General features: G+C 49.6%; 1 long non-coding RNA gene across 1 annotated transcript in view; it reads right to left on the bottom strand.

The window, feature by feature from the left end:
• The window catches only part of LOC140387747 (uncharacterized), an 88,185-nt gene that overhangs the window by 50,274 nt on the left and 14,588 nt on the right, over nt 1–23,323 (bottom strand). The window contains exon 2 of the long non-coding RNA XR_011933996.1: nt 15,450–15,599. This is a non-coding gene — a long non-coding RNA (uncharacterized lncRNA). The remainder of the gene's footprint in view (nt 1–15,449; nt 15,600–23,323) is intronic.

Here is a 23,323-nt window from a genome sequence, read left to right on the forward strand (position 1 = left end):
ACAAGACATGCGTCATTCTTAATCACCCGCAGATTGCCATCTGCAAGAACGAGGAGCTAATGAAGCTGCTGGAAGAAGCTACCACAGCCCAGGGCGGTGTCCTCCCCAATGTCCAGGCCATGCTACTGCCCAAGCAAACCAGGCATCCCAGCATGATTTACGCTTGAAGAGGAAAGAACAGAAAAAGATAAAAACATAATGTTAACTAAAAAAATGTAAAGAAAAAATTCCACCACCCAATGCATGGCTAAGAACCACAATCTTGCTCTATACCCACCCCCTAGTTTATTTTTCCTGATCCCACTTTCCCTGCCATAAATTGGCAATACCCAGCTCTCAGGTTGGCCTGGACTCTCTCCGTCCCCCTCAGGCCTGCTGGAAACGTACCTACATGGGTCTGTCAGCCAGCTCCAGCCCAGTCTCGGGGCCTATCACTCACACCCCCCCAAACCTCTGCCCTCTCCCCCCCCCCCCCAACCTCAAGTCCCTTCCTCCACCAGCCTCTCCCCACTCCGTCACTTCCAATTCCCACTAGCCCCCTGACCTGGAAGAGGGTTGGGCAAGAGGGGGCTGGCTGGAATTGGAAATGATGGAGCATTTCCCTCCTGGTTCACTAATGTCCTTTAGGGAAGGAAATCTGTCGTCCTCTTCTGGTCTGGCCTACATGTGACTCCAGATCCACAGCAATGTGGCTGACTCTTTAATGTACTTGGGGATGAGCTATAAATGCTGGCTCAGCCAGCGACACCCATATCGTCAGCGACACCCATATCGTCAGCGACACCCATATCGCCAGCGACACCCATATCGTCAGCGACACCCATATCACCAGCGACACCCATATCGTCAGTGACACCCATATCGTCAGCGACACCCATATCGTCAGCGACACCCATATTGCCAGCGACACCCATATTGCCAGCGACACCCATATCACCAGCGACACCCATATTGCCAGCGACACCCATATTGCCAGCGACACCCATATCGTCAGCGACACCCATATTGCTAGCGACACCCATATCGTCAGCGACACCCATATCACCAGCGACACCCATACCGTCAGCGACACCCATATTGCCAGTGACACCCATATTGCCAGCGACACCCATATTGCTAGCGACACCCATATCGTCAGCGACACCCATATCGCCAGCGACACCCATATTGCCAGCGACCCCCGTATCACCAGCGACACCCATATCGTCAGCGACACCCATATCGCCAGCGACACCCATATTGCCAGCGACACCCATATTGCCAGCGACACCCATATTGCCAGCGACACCCATATTGCCAGTGACACCCATAGCGTCAGCGACACTCATATTGCCAGTGACACCCATATCATCAGCGACACCCATATTGCCAGCGTCATCCATATGGCCAGCGACACCCATATTGCCAGCGACACCCATATCGTCAGCGACACCCATATTGCCAGCGACACCCATATTGCCAGCGACACCCATATCGCCAGCGACACCCATATTGCCAGTGACACCCATAGCGTCAGCGACACCCATATTGCCAGCGACACCCATATCGCCAGCGACACCCATATTGCCAGTGACACCCATAGCGTCAGCGACACCCATATTGCCAGCGACACCCATATTGCCAGCGACACCCATATCGCCAGCGACACCCATATTGCCAGTGACACCCATAGCGTCAGCGACACCCATATTGCCAGTGACACCCATATCGCCAGCGACACCCATATCGTCAGCGACACCCATATTGCCAGCGACACCCATATTGCCAGCGACACCCATATTGCCAGCGACACCCATATTGCCAGTGACCCCCAAATCTCCAGCGACACCCATATTGCCAGCGACACCCATATCGTCAGCGACACGCATATTGCCAGCGACACCCCTATTGCCAGCGACACCCATATTGCTAGCGACACCCATATCGTCAGCGACACCCATATCGCCAGCGACACCCATATTGTCAGCGACACACATATTGCTAGCGACACCCATATTGCTAGCGGCACCCATATTGCCAGCAACACCCATATAGTCAGCGACACCCATATCATCAGCGACACCCATATCGCCCGCGCCACCTATATCGCCAGCGACACCCATATCATCAGCGACACCCATATCGCCCGCGCCACCTATATCGCCAGCGACACCCATATCGCCAGCGACACCCATATCGTCAGCGACACCCATATTGCTAGCGACACCCATATTGCTAGCGACACCCATATTGCCAGCAACACCCATATAGTCAGCGACACCCATATCATCAGCGATACCCATATCGCCCGCGACACCCATATCGCCAGCGACACCCATATCGTCAGCGACACCCATATCGCCAGCGACACCCATATCGCCAGCGACACCCATATTGCCAGCGACACCCATATCGTCAGCAACACCCATATCGCCAGCGACACCCATATTGTCAGCGACACCCATATTGCCAGCAACACCCATATCGTCAGCGACACCCATATCGCCAGCGACACCCATATTGCCAGCGACACCCATATCGCCAGCGACATCCATATCGTCAGCGACACCCATATTGCCAGCGACACCCATATTGCCAGTGACACCCATATCGTCAGCGACATCCATATTGCCAGCGACACCCATATCGCCAGCGACACCCATATTGCCAGTGACACCCATATCGTCAGCGACACCCATATCGCCAGCGACCCCCATATTGCCAGCGACCCCCATATCGCCAGCGACACCCATATCGTCAGCGACACCCATATTGCCAGCGACACCCATATTGCCAGTGACCCCCATATCCCAGGAATTTGTAATTTAAAACATATACAAGGCACACTGCAGCAATTTGGAAGGGTTTGGAAGTGCTTTCATAGGAACAGGAGTAGGCCATTCAGCCCCTCAAGCCTGCCCCGCTATTTAATACAATCATGGCTGATCGATGATCTAACTCCATATACCTGCCTTTGGCTCATATCCCTTAATATCCTTGCTCAACAAAAATCTAGCTCAGATTTAAAATTAACAATTGTTCTATCTTCAACTCCTGTTTGTGGGAGAGAGGTTCAAACCTCTACAACCCTTTGAGTGAAGAAGTACATCAGTCCAGAAAGTTCTAGCCCTAATTTTTAGACTATGCCCCCTAGATTTAGAATGTCCAATCAGTGGAAATAGTTTATCTTTATCTACCCTGTCTTTCCCTGTTGTTATATTGAATACTTTGATCAGATCACCCCTTAACCTTCTCATTTCTAGAGAAAGCAAGTCTAATTTGATTAATGTCTCCTTGTAACTTAATCACTATTGTCCAGGTATCACTTTTGTAAACCCGTGCTTTACTCCCTCCAAGACCAAAATATCCTTCCTAAAGTGTGGTGCCCAGAACTGCTCACAGTCCTCCAAGTGAGGTCTACCTAGGTTCTGCACTGCAGCATTATCTCTGTGTCTTTATACTCCAATCCTCTAGATATAAAGGCGAGCATTCCATTAGGAAACTGGAGCACCCAGAGGAAACCCATGCAGACTGGGGGAGAATGTACAAACTACACACAGTCACCCGAGGCAGGAATTGAACCCGGGTCCCTGGCACTGGGAGGCAGCAGTGCTAACCCCTATGCCACCGTGCTGACACTTGGACAATTACCCATTATCCCCACTCCCTGTCGCTTGCCACTCAATCAATTTCCTAACCATGTCAATAATTTGCCCTTAACACCGTGGATTTCCACCTTAGCTAACAGTCTCTTATGTGCAATTTGACAGGCTGACAATGGGGAGGGCGGTAGGGCAACTGCGTAGGGCAAGAGGGGTGCAATACGAGTATGAGGAGAAGGCGAGCCGTATGCTGGCACACCAGCTGCGGAGGCAGGCTGCATCCAGGGAAATATTGAAGATCCGGACTGGGGCTGGGGATGTGGTGTCAGAGCCAAGGAAGCTAAACGAGGCATTTAGAGAGTATTACCAGGGACTTTATGAGGCAGACCCAGGAGGAGAGGAGGGGGACATGGGGTGGTTTCTGGACGAGCTGGAATTTCCCCAGGTGGAGAAAGCAAAGAGGCAGGCTTTGGAGGAGCCCCTGGGGCTGAGGGAGGTGCTGGATAGTATCAGGGGTATGAAGTCGGCGAAGGCCCCTGGGCCGGATGGGTACCCGGCAGGATTTTATAAGGAATTGTGGCGGACCTGGCACCACATCTGTTGGGGGTGTTTAATGAAGCACTGGAGAAGGGGGAGTTGTCGGAGACGATGAAGCAGGCAGTAATCACGGCAGCTCGCGAGTAATATAAGACGGCTGTTGAATGTGGGGAGTTTGAGAAAAGGTGGGGGATGTTTGTGACCGTGTTTGAGGAGCTGTTCGGTGCAGGGGGAAGAATGTTTCCCGGGGTGTTTATTTACTGTAACCTACTTTGATACAAGTTTGAATAAAATGCGTTTAAACCCCCCCCCCCCCAAAAAAAGTCTCTTATGTGGGACTTTTTCAAATACCTTCAGAAGTCCATATAAATAATATCCATAGACATTCCCCTGTCCACTACCTTAGTCACCTCTTCAAAAAATTAAATAATATTAGTCAGTCGTGACCTTCCCTTCACAAATCCAGGCTGGCTCTCCCTGATTGATTAAAACACTTTTGGGGTGTTCAGTTACCTCATTCCTGATTAATGACTCCAGCAATTTCTCCACCACAGATGTTCGGCTAACCGGTCTATAATTCCCTGGTTTCCCCCTTTCCCCCTTCTTAAAAAGTGGAGTGACATGTGCAATTTTCCAATCCAGAGGGACTACTCCCGAGGGAACTCTGAAAGATTATATTCAGGGCATCTACAATGTGCTCCCTACTTCTTTTAACATTCTTGGATGTAAACCGTCAGGTCCTAGGGATTTGTCATTCTTTAGTTCCATTAATTTCCTAGTTACCGATGCTGTACTTACGTTCATTGTACTAAGTCCCTGTCCTCTATCGTCTATTAATTTTTTCAGGACTTCTGGAAAGTTAACCAACTTTTCAGATGTAAATACTGAGGCAAAGTAATTGTTCAACATGTCTGCCATGTCCCCATTATCACTGACAGAATCTCATTTTCAACTTCTGGTGGCCTGCATTATTCTTCACCACCCACTTTCCCTTTATACAACTATAAAATCTCTTCTTATTGATTTTGATGTCCCTTGCAAGTTTCCTTTCATAATCCCTTTTAGCAGCTCTTATAAGCTGCTTTGTGACCCTTTGCTGGTCTTTGTATCTATCCCATTCGTCAGGATGTGTGGTTTGTTTTGCATTTTTGTAAGCCCTTTCTTTTAGTTTTAGGTCCCTAAACTCTTTAATTGTCCCTGGCTGCTTTTTGTGTGAAGTGGAACCTTTTCCTCTCAGGGGTATATACTCACTCTATCTCGTTATATGTTCTATTTAAATATTCTCCAAGATTTTCAGTGTTTGACCCATTAACAAATCTTCCCGGTTTACCCTGGACAGTCTCTGCCTCATCCCGTTAATGTCGGCCTTACCCAACGCCAGAATTTTTGTATCTGAGTCGTGCTTTTCACTTTAAAATGCTACACTGAATTCAATCCATAAGGCCATAAGATATAGGAGCAGAATTCGGCAATTCGGACCACTGGGTCCGCTCCGCTATTCAATCATGGCTGATGTTTTCCTCATCCCAATTCTCCTGTCTTTTTCCCATAACCTCTGAGCCACTTCATTAATCAAGGTTTGTGCTTGAAATGTTGTTATCCACAGGGCTACAGACCAAGAGCTGGAAGGTGGAATTAGGCAGAATAGTTTTTTCTTAGAACATAAGAACCAGGAACTAGGAACTATATAGTTCCAATATAGTATTGGAACTATATTGCCAATAGTTGAGAGGCAATTTAACCTCTCAAACCTGTTCCACCGTTCACTACGATCATGGCTGATCTCCACTGTCCTGCCTGTTCTCCTTCAACCCTTCAACCCATTGCTAATTAAAATCTGTCCAACTCCTCCTTAAATTTACTCGCTGTCCCAGCATCCACCGCACTATGGGGTAGCGAATTCTACAGATTCTGAACCTTTTGGGAGAAGTAGTTTCTCCTCAGTTCTGTTTTAAATCATGCTGTGATCACTATAAATGTTCATGAACATTTAGGCGACGAATTAAATTTGGCTCATAAAAAATAAAAATAAACTTTATTGTCACAAGTAGGCTTACATTAGCACTGCAATGAAGTTACTGTGAAAAATCTAATGAACTAAATCTAATATTGCCTGCCCCCTTGTTGCACCGAGAACATATTGCTGCAGAAACTATCCCACACGCATTCCAGAAATTCACTATCTTTCTGACAGGTGCTTGTCTGCCTCTCCCAATCTATAAATTAAAATCCCCCGTTAACACTACTCTGTCTTTGCTACACACTTGCCTAATTTCTAAATTAATGCAATCTAACACCTCAAAACTCATACCAGGGGGTTGATACACAACACATTACAGTTTTAGATCCTTTTCTGTTCCTCAGTTCCACCCATTTGGTCTCCACTGGATGCTTTCCCCTCATTATAACCTCCCTCACCATGGAGGTGATAGTATTTCTAATCAGGAAGGCTACTCCACCCCCTCTGCTATTTTCCTGTCCTTCCTGTAAACTTTATAACCAGGTACATTTAGTTCCCAGTTCTGACCATCCTGCAGTCATGTCTCTGTCATAGCTACTACATCATAATCTTTAATTTGCATATGTGCCTACACTCCATGCATTAGTATATAGAACTCTTAATTGGGCTATACCCACTAACCTGTTCCTCAGCACTGAAGCTTTATTTGCTTGTTTATTGTTTTTCTCTCTTGGTTTAACCAGTATACTACTTGTAGTTTTGCAATTAGCTGCAGTCCCTGAAATTGGGCTCCTGACCATTTCTTTACTCTCTGCCCTGCTCCTTGTTTTTGGAGCTGCACTGAGCTCCCCTCAGAACTTCCCACTCCCCACATTTGCTAGTTTAAAGTCCTTGTGATCACCTTATTTATCCTTTCCGCTCGGTCACTGGTCCCAGATCATTGCAGGTGGAGACAGTCCCAATGGTACAGATCCCTCCTCTCCCAATACATATGCCAGTGCCCCATGAAATGGAACCCCTCTTTCCCACACCACTCCTCAAGGAGCTCCCACTCAATTAAATGCCCCCTCACCAAACTCGTCACGGGGTCACACTTTAAATTCCATTCCATGTAACATTCTAGTTTAGAGTACCCAATTCATTTTTCTTTCCAATTAAGGGGCAATTTAGCGTGACCAATCCACCCACCCTGCACATCTTTGGGTTGTGGGGGTGAGCCTCACGCAGACACGTGGAGAATGTGCAAACTCCACACGGACAGTGACCCAGGGCCGGGATCGAATCCGGGTCCTTGGCGCTGCCCTTGTAACATTCGGATCAGGAAAATGACTTTGGATTATTATTGCGAAGCAATTGGAAATCATCAGTTCACTGCACGATTACCATGAAAAAGATTTTAAAAATGGGACTGCATTAGCAAAAAGATAGAATTTTAATTGAAAAGATGCACGTTGTTACTGTATGAAAGGTTAGGAATTTTCTTTCAAAGGGTGTGAGCGTCACTGTGTCCATTCCTAATTGCCCTTCAGAGGGTGATGGTGAGCTGCCTTCTTGAACCATTGCAGTCCATGTGGTGTACGCCCACTGTAAGAAAATGAGTTCCAGGATTATGACCCAGCCACAGTGAAGGAACAGGGATATGGCTCCAAGTCAGGATTGTGTGTGGCTTGGAGGGAAAGGAAAAGCTGTTCCCTTGCATTTGCTGTCCTTGTCCTTCTAGGTGGTAGAGGTCACGGGTTTGGAAGGTGCTGTTGAAGGAGCCTTAGCAAATTGCTGCAGTGTGTCTTGCATATTTATAAAATTTATTCGTTCATGGGATTAACTTTTATTGCGCTTGCCTGAGTCAACTACATTGCTGTGGACCTTAAGTCACATATCGGGCAGGCCAGGTAACAACGACAGATTTCACCCGAAGGTCATTCGTGAGCAAGATGGGTTTTTGCAACAATCGACAATGGACATCATTAGACTTTTAAGTCCAGATTTTTATCTGCCGCGGTGGGATTACTAGAGTAATCTGGATTACTAGCCCAGCGACAATACCACTACGGCAATGCCACCCTTCATTGTATGCACTGCTGCCACTGAGTCAGTGCTGGAGGGAGCGAATGTTGAAGATGGTGGCGAGGATGCTGATCAAGCGGGCTGCCTTGTCTGCAGGGCGTCAAACTTCTTGTGTGGCATCTTTTAAAAATGAGTAAATATTAAATGACAGTAGACTTATTTAACATAGGGAATTAATGGGCAGGATTATCCGACATCTGAAATTTCAAGAGACAGCTAAAGTTACTTTTAGAGAAAGACGATGAGAAAGGAGGTGATGGTGCTGAAATTAGTCAAAAATGCATATTGGCTGGGCCAACAGTTGTATTTGTAGCCCCAGATTGTTCCAGTTATCTGAACTGAAAGAGTTTCTAATCTTAGAAGTTGCAAACATCAAGCAGAATTAGTTAACTGGTTGCATCTCAGCCTCTCATTTTTAACTAATGAATAAATGCCAGATACTGTTTTGGCAATGTTCTGCCTTTTAAAAGCAGTTGTAAGAAATTTGAATTGACATCGTAAAATATTTTTTAAATGGTTAAATTAAGCTAAGCACTTCTAATTTGAATGTTAAATAAGAAAGCATCTGTTGCTGGAATAATAACTTTTATAATGCAGGAACCCCTGGGCAGTATCACAAATGTGTCATCTTGAAGTTTAAATTACAGACACCCCCAGAAGTAACAGTCACAAACTTAAATGGGTTGTAACACAATTCAATCCCCACCTGAGTTGCCGACAGCACGCTGCAACAGTGCAGCCCTAATCAAATGTTACTCCCATACCACTATGTACAAAACCCTTGCAACATACCTGGTGTCAGATCTTGCTTTAAATGGTAAATGATTGACTTTGGCATACTTTGATCTGACCGAGCAGCAGAGAAAGGAACAGCTTTTAAGCATTCCTTATCCTTTGATAACTGGGAGTAAGGAATAGTTCTTGACTGTGAAACTGATGTCTTTTTTACAGTAACTTCATTGCCGTGTCAATGTAAGCCTACTTGTGACAATAAAGATTATTTATTATTATTTATTTATTCCGTCGTCTGTTGAGGTGTGATTTTCCCAAAGGCCTGCTAGTTCCACTTAGGTCATTCTCCTACTCATGCAAGTTCAGATACAATATTACTGGATTTCAGGCTCAATTAAATAAATCTGTGGCTTTTGTCCCCCCCGAAAACTGCTCTGCAATGTCCACATAATGGGAGTGACTCATTACCTAATCTGTGGGCCAGATTGACCTGAGATTGAAGCCCTGAATTTCTAATCCCTGTAAAACTGGGGCTGTGCAAAGCTAGTGGAGTGGCCAGCTGACCTGGCAGATTTTTCTGATTTGAATGGATTTCCTGTATGTGGCTAACGTGTGCAAATAAACTGGTTGGCTGCAACTCAGAAACCTGGGTCAACCAGCTTCTCTTAAAGGGTCGCTTTTTGCTTTGAGATGTTGATTTGTGGAGTGCTGCATTTGAGTGAGAATAGAAATGGCATTAGATGTGTGCAATCATGGCCAAAGGTATAATTGTTACTTTCAGTAATGATGCCTTATTTTAGGCTATGTGCTCATGGGGTTTGGGCCTTTTTTGGAGGAGAAAAATTCTCCTAAAGCAGTCTAACTACCCAGCAGATGAAAGCCTGTTATACCTAAGAGCAAACAGGAAAAAAGTTTCATTCAAGAGCACTCTGTCCAAAGGCAGATACTTGGCTTATTGTCAGCTGATGCTTCTTGTTAAAAATTGGGGAAAATTATTAAAAAATGAAATTGGGAGAAAATAAAATAAAAAGAGGAGTTGATAAGGGCAGCTGCCTGAAGGGGTGTTTGGTATGCAATTTAGCATACCAGTGAGAAAAGCAAGGATTTACCTGTATGATTAGGGGAGACCAATGGGTTGTAGAAGAGGTGACTTCAAAGTGGAGTTAAGGGAATTGACACTTATATGCTAAAAGCAGGGTCCACAGGATGGATAACACCAAAGGGAAAGAATGAAATATCCATAGCACAATAACTGGAGAAAGGGACATCCTAGAGACAGCTACCATCACAACCACAGCCAGCTGCAGGGAACAGTCTCCCCCAAAAACAAGTCATTGCTGAAAGGCTGCAGGTTAAAATCACAAAACTATAACAGACTAGATTAAGCCTGCGCTGAAACGGAAGACCGTTTTCCCAAATGTGGACAAATAACTTGTGCGTGGTAACTATCTGCTGGACTTTGCTTACAGAGTTATATAATATTAGATGTTGTTTAGGAAAAGGGGCATCTAAGTTCAGGACACATTGGTAGTTTGGAACAAAGGTGTACTTCATGAAATACTGTGGACTGGATTCTCCACACCCCATTGCCGAAATCGCAGCCGGTGCAGGGGCGGAGAATCCATTTTCCCCAGCGGACTCGGGACCGGCGGCGGTTCCCCGATTCTGCGGGTCCCAAAAAGCAGCCTACTTGGGGCGTATGCCGCGCCACCTAGGACCTACCTGGGGGCCATTGCCAGAGGCCTGCTCCGCCATTCTCTGTCCCCGACCGGCCGAAGTCCTGACGGTGTGGAGTTAATGCGCTCCAGCCGGTCGGGATACTCGCCTGGTGGCTGCGGACTCAGTCCACGGCCGCCCTGGTCGGGGGCGGGCCGATCGGAAAACAGGGGGGGCCTTACAGGCGGCTGGTAAATGTTTGTGCGGGCATAGAGGGTCGGGCGCGCGGCCGATCGGTGGGTTTATTTTTCGAGTCCAACTCCGCGGTCCGGAAGTCAGCTCTGGAGCACGGCGCGACTGCTGGAGGCCACCTCCATGTGCATGCGCGGCCTCCGATCCGGAAGTGCGGGGGCCTGTATCTGCAGCAAAAGCTGCTAGATCTACGCCGAGTCCCTCCTAGCCCCCTGCAGGGCTGGGAATTAGTGGTCCTTTTACTCCAGTTTTTCTGGTGTGGAACTCCACCGTTTTGATGCTGGAGTGGGGACATTGTCCCAATAATGGAGAATTGAGTCCATGGTGTGTGTGTAGCCAGTGTAGTCAAGTGCATTGTTATAGTGTATTGTAGTCCTTCTTGTCATATGCTTTTCTTTTAAGTTAATAAATATTCTTTATTAATTGATCACAAAATGACTGGACTATTCCTCCCTGGTTTGCATATCTTTTCTCACATTATTCCAAATTGAAAATATACACCACTAAGAATTGGTGTTCCAAGTTAACCTTCTGGATTTTGTGTTACCCTTACATCTAACTTCAATGGGATTCTAAACATGCATCCTAAGCTGTTTTCATTTATTTGTGGTTCGCCATTGCCTCCTACTCACAGGGACAGAGTGAGGAGGCAGGTTCCAAGACTACCTTAGTTGGAACAGGAATCAAACCCCATGCCCCTGGCATTATTCTGAACTGCATGCTAGGCAACTGAGCTAACCAGTCCCTGGATGAAGTAATATCTAAAGAAGTGTCGAGTATAGGCACCTTCCAGTACATTTATCATGAGGTGCAGACCTAATGCAGCTGACCATCAGGAAATTGCCTGCCAAATCAGGGCATCAAGTTGTTCCATTTTCCCAGCACACTTTCAATCGACAGAATGTATATGGCACATTGCCAGTAGTGGCCAATACTTCAATGCATAGAACTCTCTTATACATACACGACAAAAGAGCTGTGCCAAAGAAAACACTATGGAAAGAGTCAGGACTGGGAGGCAAATGTTTGGGCCCAGGTGCACTCTTTCATCTGTGCACACTGATAACACCTGAGGCAACTATTGACCTCTGCTCGTTTTCAGTATTAACCTGTTAGCTCAGCTGACACTGGAGCCAAGAAGGAGAAATCTCAAGTATGCTGTGATGTCTGCCCCTTGAACAGCACTTGAATCCATTCTCCTTCCACCACAGGCTGTAAGTCTGAAAATTGCTATGTGAATGCACCAAGTTACACTCTGGTTACACATGACTTCATCCCACCATAAGACCTCAAACTTTCATTTTAGATTCTTTCATATTATATCCTCCTGGTCCTCCCATTTATGACCAGGATTGATCTAGTGCAAAACTAGCTTAGCGCTTCATCAACTGATGAGGCTGGGTCACCTGAAGCATTATTGGGCATCGGTCTCCTCTGCCAACATACCAGCTGACCCAGGATCATCTTGGAGAACAAAGTTGATTCCAGGCTTCTGTTTTCAAACATCCCATTCAACCCTTTACATCTCACCCCTCTGTTCTCCTCTCCAAAATAAGTACTGTTACAAAAATGAGGTTTTAAGAGATGGTTATCTTTTGGGACTGCGACTGCAATTTAGGGTAAAATAAAGTGGGGTTAATGACCTGGTCTGAAGTCTGCCTAACAGCAGGGCTGGGTTACTTGTTAAAGGTTAAAGGAAAGCCCTGATTGTTTTGCTGGAAAACTGGTGCAAGGTGCTCACACTTGGAGACAATGGTAACAGCAACTGTGTTTATAGTGTTTGGACTGCTGGGGCGAGATTCTCCGACCCCCCGCTGGGTCGGAGAATCGCTGGGGGCTGGCGTGAATCCCGCCCCCACCGGTTGTCGAATTCTCCGGCACCGGATATTCGGCGGGGGCGGGAATCGCACCGCGCCGGTTGGCGGACACCCCCCCCCCCGCGATTCTCCGGCCCGAATGGGCCGAAGTCCCGCTGCTAAAATGCCTGTCCCGCCGGCGTAGATTAAACCACCTACCTTACCGGCGGGACAAGGGGGCGCGGGCGGGCTCCGGGGTCCTGGGGGGGTGGCGCAGGGCGATCTGGCCCCGGGGGGTGCCCCCACGGTGGCCTGGCCCGCGATCGGGGCCCACCGATCCGCGGGCAGGCCTGTGCCGTGGGGGCACCCTTTTCCTTCCGCCTTCGCCACGGTCTCCACCATGGCAGAGGCGGAAGAAACTCCCTGCACTGCGCATGCGCGGGAATGCCGTCAGCGGCCACTAACGCTCCCGCGCATGCGCCGCCCGGAGATGTTATTTCCGCGCCAGCTGGCGGGGCACCAAAGGCCTTTCCCGCCAGCTGGCGGGGCGGAATTTCGTCCGGCGCGGGCCTAGCCCCTTAAGGTTCGGGCTCGGCCCCCCAAGATGCGGAGCATTCCGCACCTTTGGGGCGGCGCGATGCCCGACTGATTTGCGCCATTTTGGGCGCCAGTCGGCGGACATCGCGCCGATACCGGAGAATTTCGCCCTTGTCTCCAAAATCCCTGACTGTTGAGTACGTCAGGTCATAAACAGTAGTGCTTTAAACTGTCTATTTACTACCAAGATTAAAGAGAGTTAGGTTCTCGTAGATAGTTAATCAGAATTTCTACCTGGATACCAAGCCCACGTGATTCATATTGCTACGGAGATGGGTTTTTAAGAGGGTAAATGTTTCTAAGATATCCCTGAAAGCTCTCAGACACAGACAGTCTGCCAGGAACTTGGAAAGAGGAAGAAGTTACAGGCCAAGAGCCTCGATGGTTCACCATGCAGGAATGTGGGCGGGAGCTCATGCTTGAATTGAAAAGGTCAATTCATGAGGAAATTAAACAAGGCTGGAAGATTTGCCAAGCTGGCACTAGGGGAGATGGAAGCATAGTGGTAATATCACAGAGGCCCAGGCTAATGATGGGGACAAGGGTTCAAATCCCACAATGGCAGCTGGTCAGATTTTAAATTCTGCCGATTAAAATATCCGGAACATAAAGCTAGACAATGGAAGTATCAATTGTTCTAAAATCCCATCTGGTTCACTAAATGCCCTTGAGCACAGAAATCTGCCGTTCTTACCTGGTCAGCTCTACATGTGATTACATACCCATTGCAATGATTCTTAAATGCCCTCTGAAATAGTCTAATAACTCACTTAGTTATACCAAACCTCTCCGAAATCTAAAAGGAATGAAACCAGATGGGTCATCCACCAATTGACCAATTTAAGATTATCAGTCGGGCTTGCAATGTGGCTGAATTTTGCATGCTATAAGCTACACACACTCACACATGATGCCTGCCCTTTGCCGACAGAATAAACACGTCCAGACAGAATGAACATGTCATGATAGAATGTGTATTATGCCTTTATCAACTAAATAAAAGCTGTGGGGACAGCCATTCTCTGGTTCATTTTCTATGTCAATGACTTGACTAATGTTGACTTGCCTGGTTTGAATTTAAACAAACGTTTGTTGTAAACTGGTCCTTGATGTATTCTTCATGGCAACACCTTTATTAGAGTCCACTTGCTAACCAATCTGCACCCTCTTCTCATGTAATATAAATTGTTGTTCCCTTTGAGATTTTGACCTGATGAGTGCAAGGTGAAAAGTGTTGACAGCATGGGCAGGATTCTCCGTTTGGGAGACTAAGTGTTGCCGCCTGTATTGAATTGCGTACACTTCACATTCCCACTGGGGGTGCTATTCAGGCCCTGCAAATAGGCCAGTAACTCTGCTCATGTGAACTTAGAGCAATTCCCTTCCCATTGGCATCTGTTTGCTGGGGCTAGAATTGGTGCTGGAGCTGCTTATAAGCACTTCACTCCCTAAAAAAACCTCATTCCAGCCAGGAAGATGGTTCATAGGATACCTGCTCCAGACTTTCTGAATCAGAACTTGATCGCATGCTGGATGGGGTGGAGGAGAGGAGGAACACCCTGTTCCGCAGGGTGGGCAGGAGACTGAAGCCCACCAATGTTAACAGGGCCTGGGAGGAGGTGGCAGAGGCGGTGAGTGCTGCCAGCCTCATCAGGGGGACAGGACCTCATGCAGGAAGAAGTTGAATGACCACCCAAGGGCATTATTCCTGTCCCCCACATCAACCCTCCAAATCCCCCTAAAAGCCAACCAAACCTCACCTGCCTGCATCTCCCTTACATCCCACCTTGCACCAAGTTGCAACACCTGTATTATTCTATTTGGCCAGGTGCATTGCATACACATGCCACCGCTTGCAGACTCCCGTGTAGAACTCCCCTCCATTTGTGTCACCATGTCCTTTATGTATCCCCGAGAACAAGGCGGCTGATAATTGCAGCAAGTGCAAGAAAACTGGAGGGGGAATCCCAAACCTGCAAGTACAAACCCCCGCAGAGCAAAGGGCGATGGAACTCGCGAGCGAGGCTGAAGAAAGGGGAGTCTCGGAAGTGGAGGCCTGAATACGGTAACCAAGTGAGATCCCAATGCAAATTTATGCCCCTACAGCAAGTGTGTCATCCCTCTCCCACAGACCACTCCTTCCCAAGATCTCACCATATCTCTTATCTTCCATCTTGCCATCACCATCGGACGAGGCCGGGCTGTCCGGGGTCGCTGCCTCCCAGCCAGATCCCCAGCGTACCCCCGGAGCACGAGTCCAGGGAAGACACTGACCTTTCATCGCTGCTGTCACCTGCATCCTCCACCATTGCACCTTGGTGGGTCATTTTAGTGAAGAGGCTCCTGGGTCACTTTCCGATGCGCACTTCACACGTAGCACATCAGGTGGAGGTGGGGGTAGCATTATTCCAGCCCCACTTGATCCTGAATCACAATACAGTTGAAATTAATAGATACACGTTAGAAAAATACCCTAAACCTTTGGCACATAGCTGCTCAATAACTACAATCACCTGGTTTGTAAATTAAAACACAATTAAGTTTATTAGTAACAGTAACTAGAATTAAATATGGTGTGGAGTTGCCAGCATTGGACTGGGGTGAGCACAGTAAGAAGTCTTAGAACACCAGGTTAAAGTCCAACAGGTTTGTTTCAAATCACTAGCTTTTGGAGCACTGTTCCTTACCTGAGGAAGGAGCAGTGCTCTGAAAGCTAGTGATTTGAAACAAACCTGTTGGACTTTAACCTGGTGTTGTAAGACTTCTTACTATAATTAAATATGCAGCAAATACAACAGATGAACTATTATCTAATTCCTAATCCTTCACTTAAACTCTCCCCACCCTCCACACACACACACACACACACACACAAAACAGACAAACACAGATGGGTGTAAAAAGATAAATGTCTTTGTCTCAGATGGTTGTTTCAAAACTTTCATTTCAAGATTTGTGTTTCTAGTCTGTAATGGTTTTCACTGTGGATTCATTCAGATCTCTGCAGTTTCTGAAATACAGCAGCTGTACAGCTTTTTCTGAGAAAACCTGAGGGAGGGAGAGGAGGTATCTTTCCTGGAGCGTCTAGGTCTTCAACTAACATCCTTGGCTCTCTGAAAAGTGTCCCATTCAGGCTGCATCCAATCACCGCCTGTTACCGAGCAGAATACAGTCTTTTGGTCATTTCATTGGCCACCAGCCAACCAATCGAACTGAGTCCCACCGATCTCTTGGGTGCTGAAAAGTCTAGGTTTTGCTGTCCATTGCTAGGTGATATTAAAGATAGGAGTCAGACTTTGTCAAAACGATGAGGAGCACCGGAACTCATCTCACAGCGAGTCGTCATCATCCTCATACTCTGTCTCATGGACAAGAGTCGTTTACTGCCAATACCCCGTGGTGGTGCTGGTAGGAGGGGGGCGGGGGAGCTGGGGTAATGGGATGGAGTGAATGGCTGTGGAACAGGGAAGGTGCAGTCAAGGGCTGTGGGACATGGAAGGTAGAGTCAAGGGCTGTGGGAGAGGAAAGGTCGAGTCAAGGGCTGTGGAAGAGGGAAGGTGTGAGTGGTTATGGGAAAGAGGGTTCCATTTTGAAGGCGGGGGAGGAAATGGAGAGGAGCGGGCAGCGGAGCTGCCGATGACCTGGCCGCTTAGTTAGCAACTTGGAATTTGCTGAGGTTGCCCTGTGTGCAGTGGCCCTGGAGCACATGTTGGGCGGCCTGCTGTGCCAGCCGGGGCTCCACACCCAGTGCTTCCTGGACACCATCCTCATCCTTGTAGTCAGGTGAGGCCTAAATTTCTTCCTCCTCCGCCAACATGCCATCCCTCTGCTGCGTGATGTTGTGCAGGATGCAGCAGGCCAGCACAATGCTTAAGGCTCGCCTGGGCTTTCTTGGAGAGCCCCACCAGTGTGGTCCAGGCTTCGGAAGTGCATCTTTAGTAAGCTGATGCACCGCTGAGTGATGCTCCTGGTTGCTGCATGGGCCTCATTATAATGGGTCTCCACGCCAATCTGCACATCCTCCCCGTGTGTGCGTGGGTTTCCTCCGGGTGCTCCGGTTTCCTCCCACAGTCCAAAGATGTGCAGGTTAGGTGGATTGGCCATGCTAAATTGCCCTTAGTGTCCAACATTGCCCTTAGTGTTGGGTGGGGTTACTGGATTATGGGGATAGGGTGGAGGTGTTGACCTTGGGTAGGGTGCTCTTTCCAAGAGCCGGTGCAGACCCGATGGGCCGAATTGCCTCCTTCTGCACTGTAAATCCTGTGATAATCTATGATAATCTGCTGTCATTAGCTATGAACTCAGCTGGTAACCTGTTAACCGAGGGAGAACTCGAAGATCCTGAGCACATCAGAGTGCGAGCTGCCTTGATATCGGGCACAGATATGCAAGATGTGCAGCTGGTGGCCACACACCAACTGCACATTCAGGGAGTGGAACCCTTTCCAATGATGAAGGGCACCTCCTGATCAGCCGGTGCTTGTAGAGGAACATGCATGCCATCAATCAGCCCCCCTGGACCTGTAGCATGCCAGCGATGGTGATGAATCCTGCTGCCGAGCATCCTGGTATGCCTGATCCAGATAGAAAGTCATATAGTCCGATGCCCAGGTGTATAGGGCTTCCATCACATCACGGATGCACTTGTGTGTGGATGTCTGAGAGATCCCGACCAACCAGCTGAAAGATCCATAGACATAAAGGTTCAGGGTGACCGTCACCTCGACAACCATTGGGAGCAGGTGTCCTCCTCCAAACTCCCATGGTGCCAGGTCAGCCACCACCTGGCACAAGTGACATACGGGCCGGGAGTCTCCGACCCCCCTGCCGAATCCTGCCCCGCCGTCCTGACGCCGGCTGCCCTATTCTCCGGTGCCATTTTTCGGGTGGTGGCGCGATTCTCCGATGGGCTGAGCGGTGTAGCCATCTAAAGTGGCCAACTCCCGATTTAAAATGGTGAACGGCAAAGGCTGATGGGAAAGTCAGCCAACAAGACAAAAACCAGCAGCTGCAGGTTTGCTGTGTATTTACCTCTGCAAAAACCAGACAACATCGATACCAGCAACCATCAGCATAACAAAGTAACAGCTATCTGCATACTGATGAGCAATCCCCGGGAACAATAAGTAACATTGTTGGCACACAAAGCAAAGCCAGTCTCCTCGGCGCCAGCAGGAGCCAACACAAAGGAGGTGAACGAGCACCTCAAGACCGCCCATCGATCAGGGAACCGCTCCAGTATTGGAGAAATTGAACCAAGCGATTGGGACAAAGTCCAATCACTTGGGACCAGGTACCGGGTCCGCCCCGAAAGGCGGGAAGCCCCTGGGGACTATAAGAGTTGAGTCCCAAGTTCAAATCGCTCTCTTCTCTCTTCACCGCTCTCTTCTTCTTGGGTCACCCAGCAAAAGGAACCAACATTGACCGTGACCGGTGCAGTGACTCCAGTGATCATCGAAATCGTAAGTCTTACTTCAACGCTCGCTACGAGATAGGCGCTCCTAGCTACCAATCCGTACCAACTTCGAATCCCGCAGACTCAGAACCCGAACGAAAGGCCATTTGTTCCCCTGACCTGGTGGGCGAGTCCGAAGTTAAGTATAGGCCTGTTAGTTGTAGAAGTAGCTTAGACGTAGAATTTGTGCATGAGTAGCGATTACTGTGTATAATAAATGTGCTTTGATTTAAATCTTACTAATCGGTGTATTGGGTTATTGATCATTACTCGGACTTGAACCTCGTGGCGGTATCATAAAGATACCTGGTGACTCGCGAGCAAAGGTAATAAAACAGAGCAATTGAACCAAGGAGAAAATCAGCAACAGCGGCCGTCCAGTTTTGGCCAGTCCCGCCGGCGTGAATTACTCACGGGGAAATGTAGAACGACAGAACAAATTCCTGTAACGATAAGAACAGAAACATATTAACACAGCGGTAGTATGCGTTCAATGTACAAACAGTCTCATAAGTCCAGTCTAGTAGGTGGGCAACGAATTTGGGTCGACCGCCTCAAGGGTGGGTCTGGAACTACCAGCTGAGGAATGGGCCTGGCCACGGGCGACGACAGAAGGGGCATGGTGGCAGGCAGCTCCCGAAGTCGATGTCAGGAATAACAGGAGGGCACGGTGTCGGTGTAAGTTCCCGTAGCGAGCGTAGAAGTAGGCGAAGAGCCCGGCGATTGCGCCTACGAATGGATCCATCAGGCATGCGAACCAGGAACGAGCAGGGAGCCACGCGTCGGAGAACTTCGGCAGGTGCTGACCAGCCACCTTTTGGTAGGTGGATGCGGCTTACTCTCCAGATGCCAAGGCGGGAAGATCAGTTGCCAGTGTGCCATATGCCCTCTTCTGGCGAACACGCTGCTGTTGCATGGTTGTGGGTACCAGAATGGAAAGCACAGTGGTCCTGAGGGCGCGACCCATTAACAGTTGGGCTGGTGAGAGGCCAGTGGCTAGTGGGATCGAGCGATAGGCCAGCAGGGCTAGGCAGAAATCCGATCCGGCAGCAGCAGCCTTGCAGAGGAGCCGCTTAACGATGTGAATGCCCTTCTCCGCCTTTCCATTGGACTGGGGATGCAGAGGGCTGGACGTGACATGTGTGAAGCCATACGATGCAGCAAAGGATGACCATTCCTGGCTGGCGAAACAGGGCCCATTGTCCGACATGACAGTCATCGGAATGCCGTGGCGAGCGAAGGTGTCTTTGCAGGCCCTTATGACAGCGGGTGATGTCAAGTCGTGCAGGCGTATGACCTCTGGATAGTTGGAAAAGTAGTCAACGATGACTACATAGTCCCTGCCGAGCGCGTGAAAGAGGTCCACACCCACCTTCGCCCAGGGGGACGTCACCAGCTCATGGGGCAGAAGCGTTTCAGGAGGTTGTGCCGGTTGAAACCTTTGGCAGGTGGGGCAGTTGAGCACCATATTGGCAATGTCATCACTGATGCCCGGCCAATACACCGCCTCTCGGGCCGTCCGTCTGCACTTCTCGACCCCCAGATGGCCTTCGTGTAGTTGGTCAAGGACCAGCTTGCGCATGCTGTGCGGAATCACAATCTGGTCCAGTTTTAGAAGGACACCATCAATGACGGCCAAGTCGTCTCGGACATTGTAGAACTGCGGGCACTGCCCTTTGAGCCACCCTCCCGTCATGTGGCGCATCACCCGTTGTAGAAGGGGGTCAACTGCAGTCTCCTGGTGAATACGGGCCAGACTGGAGTCATCGGCTGGCAGATTTGCCGATGTGAAAGCCACCTGCGCTTCGACCTGACAGACGAACCCCTCCGAATCTGGCGGTGTGCTCACTGCTCTAGATAGGGCATCCGCAATGATAAGGTCCTTACCCGGGGTGTAGACCAGTTGGATGTCATACCTCCTGAGTTTAAGTAGGATGCACTGGAGGCGAGGGGTCATCTTGTTCAGGTCATTATTAATGATGCTGACCAGGGGGCGGTGGTCAGTCTCAACGGTAAACCGGGGGGAGATCATACACGCAATCATGGAACTTGTCTAGCCCGGTTAGCAAGCCCAGGCAGTCCTTTTCGATCTGCGGGTAGCGCTGTTCTGTGGGGGTCATGGCCCACGAGGCATAGGCGACCGGGGCCCATGACGCAGTGTCATCCCGATGTAGGAGTACCGCCCCAATGCCGGACTGGCTGGCATCAGTCGACATTTTGGTGTCACGCGATGTGTCGAAAAACGCCAATATCAGTGCTGTGGTGAGCTTAAGTTTGAGCTCCTCCCATTGCTGCTGGAGTGTGGGCAGCCACTGGAACTCCGTGGACTTCTTGACGAGGTGGCGCAGAGCCGTCGTGTGGGAGGCAAGGTTGGGAATGAACTTCCCCAGGAAGTTGACCATGCCTAGGAAGCGTAGCACTGCTTTCTTGTCTGCCGGCTGCGGCATGGCTGTAATGGTGCTCACCTTGTCTGCATCAATACAGAATCCTGACCGGGAAATGTGGTCTCCCAGGAACTTCAGCTCGGTTTGGCCGAAAGAACACTTGGCTCGGTTGAGGCGCAGGCCGTTTTCGCATATGCGCGCAAAGACGCGCTGGAGACAATATATGTGCTCCTGTGGTGTGGTGGACCAGATGATGACGTCGTCCACGTAGACACGCACCCCTTCGATGCCCTCCATCATCTGTTCCATGATCCTATGAAAGACCTTGGATGCCGAGATGATGCCAAATGGCATTCGGTTGTAGCAGAACCTGCCGAACGGGGTGTTGAAGGTGCAGAGCTTTCAGCTGGACGGATCCAGTTGGATCTGCCAAAAACCCGTTGGTGGAAAGGGTGCACCTGCTCCACACAAACCCACAGTACGCCTACGTGGCGTTCCCCGACGGCCGCCAGGATACCGTCTCCCTCAGGGACCTGGCACCAGCAGGTTTCAGCCCCAAACCACCCCCGTTGCCCCTGGCACCACCCTCCCCTCCCCCGCCGGCCCCATGCCCCCCCCCCCCGCCCCCCCTAGGACGGTCCAATCTCCCCCTGCACCCCCCCCGTTGATGAAGAGGATTTTGGCATGCTCCCGGAGTCAACTTCGACCAGGGCAGCACCAACATCGCCGGCTCCACTTCGTCGATCCCAGAGGGCAATCAAGGCGCCGGACCGGATGAACCTCGGACCGGCCCACCGTATGACCAGAGACATTTTTTTTCCACTGTTCTGTAAATATTAAAGATTGCAAATTGTATATTGTTATCCACCACCCCCGGCGGACTCAATTTTAACAGGGGCTGAATGTGGTAAACCACTGTGTTCCTATATTAAGGGTTGTACGGTAGAACCTGCACTACAGGTTCACCTGGGCCCCTGCATGCTAGCTCCGCCCAGGAGCCGGGTTATAAATATGCGTGGTCTTCAGCTAGCAGCCATTTTGTCAGCTGCTGTAGGAGGCCACACTTCAGATACTAATAAAGCCTCAGTTTGAATTCAACTTCGTCTCCAGCCAAATTGATCATGCCTCACAGCACACAATCGTGATGTTGTTCTCTCTGACTGGGCTGTTATCACCAGACCGTGACCACACCTTAACAGAGGAATGGGTTTTGTACAGAGCAACACTTTTTCTGTTGAGTGTCCATTAACTTGGACTGCAAAGAGAGCCCGGAGGCGGGATTCTACGTTTCAGATACTGTTGACGTTGGGACTAAATCTGTGGACTTTTATGGCAACTAATTTGGCTCCAATCCTGGAGCAGTTCGTGGTCCCATAATGGGCTCGGCACCGGTGCCACGTGGAATTCAATCAATTCAATGAAAAACTGTGTCCGATTCGACGGGGTCAAGGTTGCTACTCTAGAGGCTAACAATCTGCAGCCTGCAGAGGCTAACAATCTATCAGCACTCCACTCCCCACACACACTCATCCCAACCAACAATCTGTCAGCACTCCACTCCCCACACACACTCATCCCAACCAACAAGATGGCAGCACGAAGAGTGGCACCCCGGTTTGCAGTCGCAGAGCTCGAGACCCTGCTTTATGCAGTGAAGGAGAGGCGTGCCCCGAGGTAGGAAGGAGGCTGCCGTCCGCTGCCATACACCAGGCCCGGGTGCATGTGACAAGAGGTTGCACAACCTCCTCAGGACGACCAGGGTGAGTCGGCTGCTCCGTGTCCCTGGCACCAACCCCTGTCCCCCACACCCGTAACCCTCCCCCCCCGCACCCGGAGGGTGACAAACTCCACTCGTCTGTTGTCTGCTCGCATGCCACCCTGCATCACATGCCAGCACCCAGACCGCCCGCCATGGCCTGGTGCCCTGGCTACAAAGGCCACCGGTCAACCCCAGGTGCTGCATTCGTTCAAGTGCTTAACATTGTGCGCTTTCTGTCTCCCCACCAGCACCCCCTGGAGAAGGTAGCGCAGAACCGCAGAGTGCGAGAGAGACAGAGAGAGAGAGAGAGAAAAAAAAGAGAGAACCACAGAGAGAACGAGAGAGAGAGAGCGATGACTGGTGGGGGACCGCCGGATCTGTGGCTCATCACCGTTGTGGAGCAGTGGGTACCGGACCTGATCGGTGGGCCCGGAGAGAAGGCAGTCGTCGAGGCAGAAGTCATCATCGGGCAATCAACTGAGCCCTCACTGATTTAGGTGTCCCTAAGGTACGCGTGGCTACCCACCCCACTCCCCCATCCCACACCCAC

Source organism: Scyliorhinus torazame, chromosome 13 (genome assembly GCF_047496885.1).
Source record: "Scyliorhinus torazame isolate Kashiwa2021f chromosome 13, sScyTor2.1, whole genome shotgun sequence".
NCBI lineage: Eukaryota > Metazoa > Chordata > Chondrichthyes > Carcharhiniformes > Scyliorhinidae > Scyliorhinus > Scyliorhinus torazame.